This window comes from Hordeum vulgare, chromosome 2H (assembly GCF_904849725.1).
Source record: "Hordeum vulgare subsp. vulgare chromosome 2H, MorexV3_pseudomolecules_assembly, whole genome shotgun sequence".
In the NCBI taxonomy this organism is placed as follows: domain Eukaryota; kingdom Viridiplantae; phylum Streptophyta; class Magnoliopsida; order Poales; family Poaceae; genus Hordeum; species Hordeum vulgare.
Window position 1 is genome coordinate 113318829 of NC_058519.1, and position 10033 is coordinate 113328861.

Below are 10033 nucleotides of genomic sequence, written 5' to 3' on the forward strand. Positions count from 1 at the left end.
TACGCAGCAATAAATAAAGAAATGCTGGGCCGAACCAGCCGGCACAGCCCTCGAAATCTACTATAAAAGACATAATAAAGAGGTTACCGCTTCTCTCGGAATTTCCGTCGCAACATTTTTATAAAAAAATTCCTATCGTTTGGCTGAATAAACCCGCAATCCTTGCATTAAGTGAACCTGAAGCGGTACGTGCAAGAAAAAAAAACAGCAGCACAACCCTTCCTCTCGATCACATCTGGACTCCAGCCCCGCCTCGCCCCACCCCTCCTCACACACGTGCGCCGCCGTTCGCCGCCGCACCGCCGCCGCCCCCTTCGCTGCTCCCTCCGCCGCTCCGCCCGGCCGTGTGGACTGACCGCCTCATCGACCGGCCGCGGACGTTCCCGCATGTCCCGCTCCGCCGCGGGCTCAACCTCCGCCGCGCGACCGGGACTACCTCCTCCGGTTCCACAGCCTGCCCGAGGCCTCCCCGTTCGAGCCGCTGGAGGAGGGCGCGAGCGTGGAGACGGCGGAGCGGCGGGCGTGCGCGGTGGGGCGTTCATTCCCAACAAACTTAGGTTGTTCTCATTCCAGGTGAAAAAATACTGTTTGCAAGGCTGCATTTGCCATACAGAACCAGGAGTTGAGGTTGTTCCGTTGAGCGCTCTGACAAAAGTGGATGTCGTCAACTACTTAGGGACTCCAGCTCAACTTTATGTTGTCGAACAGCTATTGGCAAGGGGGCCGAGGATTAGATTGATGAGAATAATAATCTCGGAGGCTGATGATCCTTCACTAGGCACCATCGAAAGCTTATGCCCTGCAGGTTGTCTGCTTGAGCTGGTATGGTGTTAGAAGAGTAGACCTGTAGAGGAATAGGTGACCTGATACCTGACTGCTATTAGAGCTGTGAAGAATACATTTTTTGTTTTGTTTTGTTTTGAGGGATGCACACATCTATCCGTGAGAGACCGAAGATGAATGCATACATATGCTCAGCATCATTGTATACAGTGGGTATATACGGAATCATGAATGATGACTGAAATAAAAGAATCACATATACTGGAATTATTCATATAATGGATGTGACCAGTTCAGTGTACTTATTTGTTTGTTGTTGCATTTGTTGTCTTGGAGATGGACCTATCTCCCCTAATAATAAAGCGTGCATCGCTTCTGTCGTCCGTCGCGGCATTTTTACAAAAACACCCCTCGCTTTTCCGGTATTCAACCCGCATTACGTTTTTAAGTTAACAACGTTTCGGTTTTACATAACCCCCTTCATCTCCCGCACCCACGAGCAGTCCCTGATCTGCTCCCCGCCCCGCTCGTCCCGCCGGTCGCCGGCCCCGATCCATGCCGGATCCCGCCGCCGGCGAGCTGCCGAAGCCGTCGCCCCTAGCCCAGCCTCCTCCGGAGCTCCGCCCAGATCCGGAGCGCCGCCCCCGCGAGCAGCCACGCTGCCCTGCCTCCAGCGCCTCCCTGCTCTCCCTGCCTCTCCTTGTGCCGCCGCCTCGCGCCGCCGCAGCTCGCGCCAGCAGCCGCCCCCGCCGCGCGCCTCGCCTGCCAGTCCCTCCGGGCGCTGTAGCCGCCTGCTCGACAAGCACCTCCGCCCCGTCGCGCCCTGGATCGGATCTAGATCGACCTGCCGCCGCCCTGGCGTTGACCGCCTCTGTTTTGTGCCTGTGCCATGCGGCTGTAGGTCCTCCCAGCTAAGCATTCGGCTCGATTCGGTCCGTGTCCATGTCCGTGACGGCAGCCGGCGTTTGGTTTCCCCGGCAGTGCAAGGACGGGCACGTGGCCTGCGGCCGCTGCCTCGCGGAGCCCTGCGCGGAGTACGGCGTCCCCTTCGACGCCCACAACGCGGCGATGGACGCCGTCGTCTCCTCGACCACGGCCGATTGCGACCACGCCGGCTGCAGGCGCTACGTCACCTACCACGACCTCGCCGGCCACCGCGGCGAGTGCCCGCACGCGCCCTGCGCATGCACGGTCCCCGGCTGCGCCTTCGCCGGCCTGGCGCCGGCGCTCCTCGGCCACCTGACCACCCCTTCACTCGATGCCCGTGCATAGGGTCCAGTACGGCAAGGTCCTCGTGCTCCAGGTGCCGGCGACGCTGGAGCCGCGGGGCCTGCTGCTCGGGGACGAGGACGGTCGCACGTTCCTCATCGTCGGCGGCACGCTCGGCGCCGGCGCAGTTGTGTCGACGGTGTGCGTCAGGGCGGAGGCGGTGGTGTGGCCGCGGTACACGCTCAAGGTGTGGGCGAGCGGGCCGGCGCCGGCGCCGAACCGGAAGGGTAAGGCCGACACCGTCATGGCGGAGATCGAGGTGACGAGCAGCACGGCGCCAGGCGCCGTCGCCGTCGAGGAGCTGGCGTACCTGGCGGTGCCGCCCAAGTTGCTGGTTGGGGCAGGGGCGTCCCGCCGGATGTCTCTCAAGATTCGCATAGACAAGTTCACCTCCTGATGACGCTTAGTCCGCTAGTACTTTTTACTAATGCAAGGGTTTAGGTTAGTTTGGAAAGGGTCTCGTGCATTGCAATTTGAAGATGATGAAATTTGGTTGCAGTTCAGTATAGTACAGTAGTACTTCAACATCAGACCAGGTGCTTTGCAAATTTCTAACGGTGAAAACTGTTTCGTGGCCGTTGGATTCGATGTCTAGATGTTTGAAATTGTAGCATTTCTTAATACAGTTGTGCATTGTGTGAGGGTTCATAACTTTTGTGCTCCAAGAATTTACATTTGCATTTGTGATCTAGGTCTTACTGTAGTTCAAGCGGAAATTGTGATTTGTGGTCTTTTGAGTCACTTATTTCGTGACAGACGGGTACATATTAGTACCTGCATATGAAATGAATAGCCAAATGTTTAATTTGATAGGTGTTTCAAAAACTAAATAAAAAATATGCAGCCTAAATTAGTGGACGTGGTCTTGAATCATGGTTATTGGGTTAAGAGCATGTTTTTTTTTCTCCCGTTGCAACACACGGACACTTTTACTAGTCTTACTATAAAAGACATAACGTCCACCGAGAAACAGCAACGTTGTTCTGGCATGGTGGCTAGTACCTTCTGCTCTCTTCGGCAGGTTTGAATCCTGTTGGAGCCAGAATTTTGTTTCTTTTATTTATTCGTCCAAATCGACGGAAACAACCTAACATGCGGGTCAGGTCTGTCAGATACGTGATTAATACGGGGATACGTATATTGCAACAATTAGTCTCCGAAATGGTACTGATATGCAAAAAATTTGACTATTGGTACTTGTGATAGTGCCCTGCAATTATTTCTAAAATATGTCTATATATATTCGTATATACTTTTCTAATAAAACCTCTGAAAATACTTATATTTAGGATCGAAGGAAGTAATATTTTTAGTGAGCGAGGATCGATCCAGCTCCAAATATTAAACAATAATATGGTGCCAGCAAGAAAAGTTGATAGTGATAGCTATCGATATCGTATGTACCATACACCTGATAGGCTGATACTACAACACTCTTTGATACATGTCCGGCGCCATTGATTTCTCCGCACATTCTTATAATTAAGTCCCATTGATATAATCCACGCAGCCTGGTACCAAGTGTGATAATTTAGTTTGATGACAAGGTTACCTCGTTTTGAATCGAGCATATCCAAGTTAGTCTTCTACTAGGACATGAAGTTAATTAATGTCCTTCTACCTGGAGATGCTTATGTTATCTCTCTCTGTCTACATATATGCTCGCTCGTTCTTTGTTCTTCGACTTACCAAGAACTTCAATTCCACCAGAAAAGCAAGTAATATTAATGGATCCTTCGCGAAGGAATCTCTCTGCAGCGGCCGCAGTCGTCATTGTGCTCCTCTTCTTCGTCACTACCGGTACCAGCTACGATCACATATATTTACACATGCACATGTTATAGCTATATGCATTCCTCCTGGTCTCGATCTTTCGACTGTTCTTTTGGCTGCTAATTTATGACGTTCTTGCTTTAGTTATGAATATGCTCATGAAAATATAAATATATATTGCAGAGATTGTCTTCGTTGAGGCATGGAGTTTGTGCAGGCACCTGAGCGGCAACTATCATGGGATGTGCTTCAACGAGTTAAAGCAGTGCACCCATACATGCATAGCCGAAAGCCGTGACAACATTGACGGCTACTGCGACGATGCCCCCCCTCGTTGCTACTGTGTCACGTCATGCTAGCTCCATCCGCCCTGAGATTGTTGCTCCCATGCATGCATGCTGCTAATAAAATTGCTTACGATATGATTGTGACAAATAATATACTGGTGTGGAGTTATTGATCAACCAGCTGATAAATGGATATATGTTGTACGTTTGCATGCCTGCTTCATGGGAAATTAAGATTACAATTTGGGATCTTCCGAAAATAGAACAAAGCATAAAAATGGATGTTTTTGAGTAAGCAATCTGGTGACTCGCACAAACTCGATAAACTTCAAGAACGAGATCACATTCCAATCTTGGGAGTATAGTATGTGCATAAAATCACAGTTTACAATCAATTCAGTTCTCTCTCAGTCCCAATCTAGATATGGAACAACATAAAAAGGTGCCTCGACGAGTGAAAGCAGAGAAAGGTGCGCAATGAAAGGTCCGAAACTAAAGGAGTTGGATCAAAGGTCGTTTCTCTACTACGGTACATTATAATTACTAGCACAAATGTCCGTGCGTTGCAACGGAAGACATTGTTATATGTCTCATGTCTACACCTATTTTCCTCAGTTCTCGTCTCAATTTGTCACATGCACATGTGCTGCAACGTGAATGAAAATTCTTCACACTCCTGTGGTTTTTCTATATGCTCTTTGAAGAGGAAAAATGGCCAGTTCGATTGATGAAGCATGTTAAATACCTCAATAAGTTATCAACACTTTTTTATTTCTCCAGTGCAGCATATATTTTCATTTTAATTACTCCATCCGTTCTTAAATGCGTGGGACAATAGCCCTTAAAAGGGTCCCCACAATTCTGTGTTTTATTAATAAAAATATGTTTAATAAAAAAGATACGCTTATCTAGGATCGAACTGAGGACTATACGGTAAAAGGTTTAACCTCTAGCCATTGGGCTACTAATATGATAGTAGTAAATTAGTAGTCTACTCGTAAATACCCATAATAAAACGTATTGACTTTACAAAAAAAATGAAACGTTGGGCCTTGACGTTGTGGGAGGCAGCCTGGCGCTGCGGCTTGGGTTGCGCGGCCCACACGAGCGGATGGGGCAGCGAGCGAGGGGCCAACGGGAGCTCGTCCCCTTCCTCCTGCCCGGGGTAGGGAGACAACGGCGATGGACTCCGGCGAAGCAACGACGTTTGGGGCGGATCCGGCGGGAATGGGTCCATGGCAACAGGATCTGGGCGAGGGAACGTGGATCTGAGCGTCGACGTGCTAGAGATGCGGTTGGGAGTTCGGGCGTCCATGGCGGTGTGTGGTAGTGAAAAGATCGATGGTGAGGCAGGAGAGAGATAAAAGGGAAGAATAAGGGGTGAGCGACTTTGATGGCCTGGGTCGCCGCGAGGCACCGGCCGGAGTTGGTCGACAGCGCGAGGTGGATGGGGTCGGGCGACGTGGGTGCTCTGGCTGCGGTCAGACTCGGTAGCTCCTCTCCCAGATATGGCGCGGGGCGCGGGCGATAACTGCTCGGCCTGGATCGGGCCCGGGGCGGGTCAAATCTGGGCCCAGCGGGCTCGTCTGGGAGGAGGGACTGCGGGTTTATTCAACCAAACGACAGGGACTTTTTTGTAAAAATGCCTCGGCAGAAATTCCGACAGAAACGATAGCCGCTTTATTATTAGGTAAAGATATAAAGAGTAAATTTTGGTTTTTACCTCCTATTTTAACAGTTTTGACACTAATTACCCCATTTAGTGAAATTTCATTCGTTTTATCCCATTTAGTAAAACTTCTGTCACAATTTACCCTGTTTAAAATTTTGCGAGCGTTCTGTCATATGAACCTTTTTTCTTGCCTATTTTTCTGTCTGCTGAACCGTTCATCACAACTTGTTCGGATCGGGCCCGACCCGATGCAGGTCGCTCGCATCACGTCCAACATATAATGTCTGAGTCGGCCGTGCGTCATCCTCGCCCCTAATCGATTGCATCGCCGGTTCAGGTTTCTGACTGCAAGGACCCATCTAGCGCGATTTCATACCTCCTCGAACAGGGCTGTATGGCCTCAACATTAAGGCAAGATACGACCCCATGGAGTCTGACGACTCCGTCAAGCTCGCCGATGTCTTTGTTCTTTCTACTTTGATGACATAGCTGGACACCATCAGGTTGTGCTCATAGATGGCGGGTCTATGGCCTTCTCATTCGTACCCTATTCCACATGATTTTGACCATCACTATCATAGCAATTTGTATATTTTAAAATTTCCGTGACTCATGCATTGGGCGATGAGGCATTTCATTCGGGCATAAATAAGATGCTTATTAGAAGATCAAGTGTATACGTATCACCCTTCTAAAATTGAGTCAGCATTAGCCAGTGACACGAACGAACTGTATTTATGGATCATATCGGACCCGCTGGGTCGGGACGAGCTGCAAAGACCGGTTCAAGATGGAGTAAAGTAGGCAGAAAAAACCCGTCGATTTGGCATGCCAGGTGAACCTAACAGTTGGGACTTTCCCATCAAGACGCTCATAAATTTTTAAATAGGGTAAATTATGGCATAACTTTTGATAAATGGGATAAAGCGGATGAAATCCTGCTAAATGGGGTAACTACTGTTAAAAATGTCAAAACATGGGTTAAAAATTAGAATTCACTCTTATATAAAACCACAGAATATCTTAACCTTTCATCTAGTGTTTTTGTTTTCATATTCTTTTAGTTTGGTACGGATTGACTTTTTCAAACCGGGCTTCTCCCCTTTTCATTATATAGCATAACGGAAATATAAAGTTTTTTCCGAAACAGAAAAAGAGAAAGGGAAAGGAAAGAAGGGTGCGAATTGACTTAGAGCAAGAAATCTTATGCATGTATAAAATACAATAATGACATCCTTATCAAGAAATATTTAGCGAGCAAAGACATCGAGCTCCAAACATTAAACAATAATATGGTGCTTGCTAGAAATATTGACAGTGCTAGCAAGAGATGATATAGTACGTACCACCTGATAGGCTGATACTACAACACTGTTGGTTACATGTCTGCCAATAGGCAAGTCAGGCACCATTGTTTTCTTCGCACATTTTTGTAATCAAGTCCCACTGGTATAATCCATGCATCTGTCTGGTTTGGTGCGGACTGTGATAATTTAATCTTATGACAAGGTTACGTCGTTTTGAATCGAGCATATTCAAGTAATAATACCAACTTGTCACGCCTAAGATGCGACCCTATCCTCAATTTGACACGAAGGCCTCGACAGGAATAAAAACTCTCTCTCTCTGTCTATATATATATATATATATATATATATATATATATATATATATATATATATATATATATGCTTACTCATTCTTTCTTTTTCAACTTACCACAAATTCCAATTCCACCAGAAAAAACAACCAGTAATAATGGATCCATCACGAAGGAATCTCTCCGCAGCGACCACAGTGGACCTCCTCCTCCTCTTCGCCATCGCCGTGTATCTGCCATGCATGCCAGCTTCATCCGCCATATATAGGATGTTTGTATTAACTGCTTCATGGAAATAAAGATTACAATTTGAGATCTTCTGAAAGTAGAAGATAGCATAAAAATGGACGTTTTTAAGTCGTACTCGATTGCTGGTGTACACAAGCTGGTGACTCACACAAACTCGTTAAATTTCAACAACCAGATCACATATGAAAAGATGCATAGAAGAATTCCAATCATGGGAGTATGTGCACAAATCGCAGTTTAGAATCAATTCTCTCAGTCCCAATCTGAATGTGGAACAACAGTAAAATAATGCATCTGATCTTTTTTTCAGAGGACAACATATATATGGTATTATTAGGTGGTTATATGTTCAATAAAATAAGTTTCCCAAATAAGCCAACAAGTAAGAAACAATTACATATGGATATCACTGTAAACCAGCAAATATTCTGGGAAAAGATGTAACACTACTTACAACCTTCAAAACAAAATGCATTGGCACCAATAACATAGCTCCATAAAGCCGACAAAGCCCCATTAACCCTGATGTGTGCGTGCTTTCATCTCTTTCACCCGTCTGTTTGGGGGACAGAGATCAGGTGACATGCACGTTTGCATGTCACCGTGTGCCTTGCGGCCTAAATTTAAATTTAAACATTACGAAAAATCTAAAAACAATCGTGCATTTTCACAGCACATATTAATATAACCCTTAAAAAATTCAGATTAAAATTCGAAACATACATCGAGAAACAAAAAAGAGAAACTCAGACGTGAATAGTCTACAGAGAACCATTCAAGAACTATTCATGATAGATTTCTCTTTTTTGTTTCTCGATGTATGTTTCGAATTTTGATCTGAATTTTTTAAGGTTTATATTAATATGTGCTATGAACATGTATGATTTTTTTAAAGATTTTTCTGCAATGTTTAAATTTGAATTTAGACGTAAGGCACACGGTGACATGCAAAACGTGCATGCCACCTGATCTCTGTCCCTGTTTGGGTCTCTAGTAGTCCATCTGTGGCTTGTTTTGTGTACGTTGTGTTGTGCTGAACCCGCAACTGTATTTTGATGTACGATATATATATATAGGACGATCGTTTGGGACACCTAGGTGCCCAGGCTCCTTGCCTTTCGACCGATGGATTGCATTTAGATGTGCACTATCATAACGGGTATGTTTGTTAACGGATTATTCCACTAAAAACCATTGATGAACTAATTATCACATAAACACTAATTGCATGTAAGCCCCACACACCATGCATGGCAGCGCTTCATGATGGAGAGACATAATAGGAGAGAGAAATTACTAATTAATGCGTGGTGATTAATTGTCTCTTTTTTCTTACTATGTTTGATATTTCATAGATGGAAGGTACGTAATACTCATTATAAGGAGAGAAAAAACAGTTTTAATTAGAAGGGCATGCACGTGTATTTAAACGGAATTACTAGCACATACACATGGATATCTTGAGTATGTGTATATATTTTTTGATACAATACCCTAAGTATGTGTATATTTTGGTAAGGTATAACACCAACACATAAATATTTTTATTAGGTATAATATCCAAAAACTACATACCCAAAATATTTATGGATATACGAGATATAAAGTACTTAATATATTTTCATGTATGTGCATACTCATCGTATTTCTCCACAAACTACATACCCTCGTATGAAATGTATGCGTACATACCCTAAAAGTATGTTAGTGTGCGTCATTTATGGGTATGTATAAATAAATTTCACATCTAGGTATATACGTACAGAGAAATATCTTCAGTATGAATTTATATGTTGAATACTCTCAACTTTCACATATTCATATCTCTCGTATACACGAACCAAAAAAATCTGATGAGTCAGGAATAAAAAGGAGACGTACTAAATAAGAAAGTTTAAATTGGTTAAAGTTATCCTATCTAGCATGCATGTAAATTAGGAAAGAAATCATTGGCTTGCACGTCATTTACAAGAGGAAGCATTAACTGGTTGGACCCGATCAAGGTGCCCGGACACCTATATATATATATATATATATATATATATATATATATATATATATATATATATATATATATATATAACCTCATAAATTTAATTTTACAGTTTTTGTTGGTATAGACGATATCATGTATAGTACACGTGGTATATATACGTGCCTGATGAGAAAATCCAAATTTATTTTGATCCGGCCGCATGCGCGCGGATCCATCATTGCATCATGGCTGGATGCTGGTTGGAGCGCTAGCAGCAGCAGCACCTATCTCAGACGACGTGCATCTGGCCTTGCACCAGCACTTGTAAAGTTTACAGGAGCCGGAAATGTTGTCGCTGCTTTCGCCTATGCATACACTGTTGCAGTGGCCGTTGCTCCAAAGTCCCCAGCACACCCCTTTGTAAT

At 45.0% G+C, this 10033-nt stretch overlaps 1 pseudogene across 1 annotated transcript; it reads left to right on the forward strand.

The window, feature by feature from the left end:
- Positions 1-1290: 1290 nt before the first annotated feature.
- On the forward strand, positions 1291-2640 carry LOC123429732 (annotated as a pseudogene). Its single transcript, XR_006622735.1, has one exon. The product of XR_006622735.1 is annotated as an uncharacterized LOC123429732 (transcript).
- The last annotated feature ends 7393 nt before the right edge of the window (positions 2641-10033 follow it).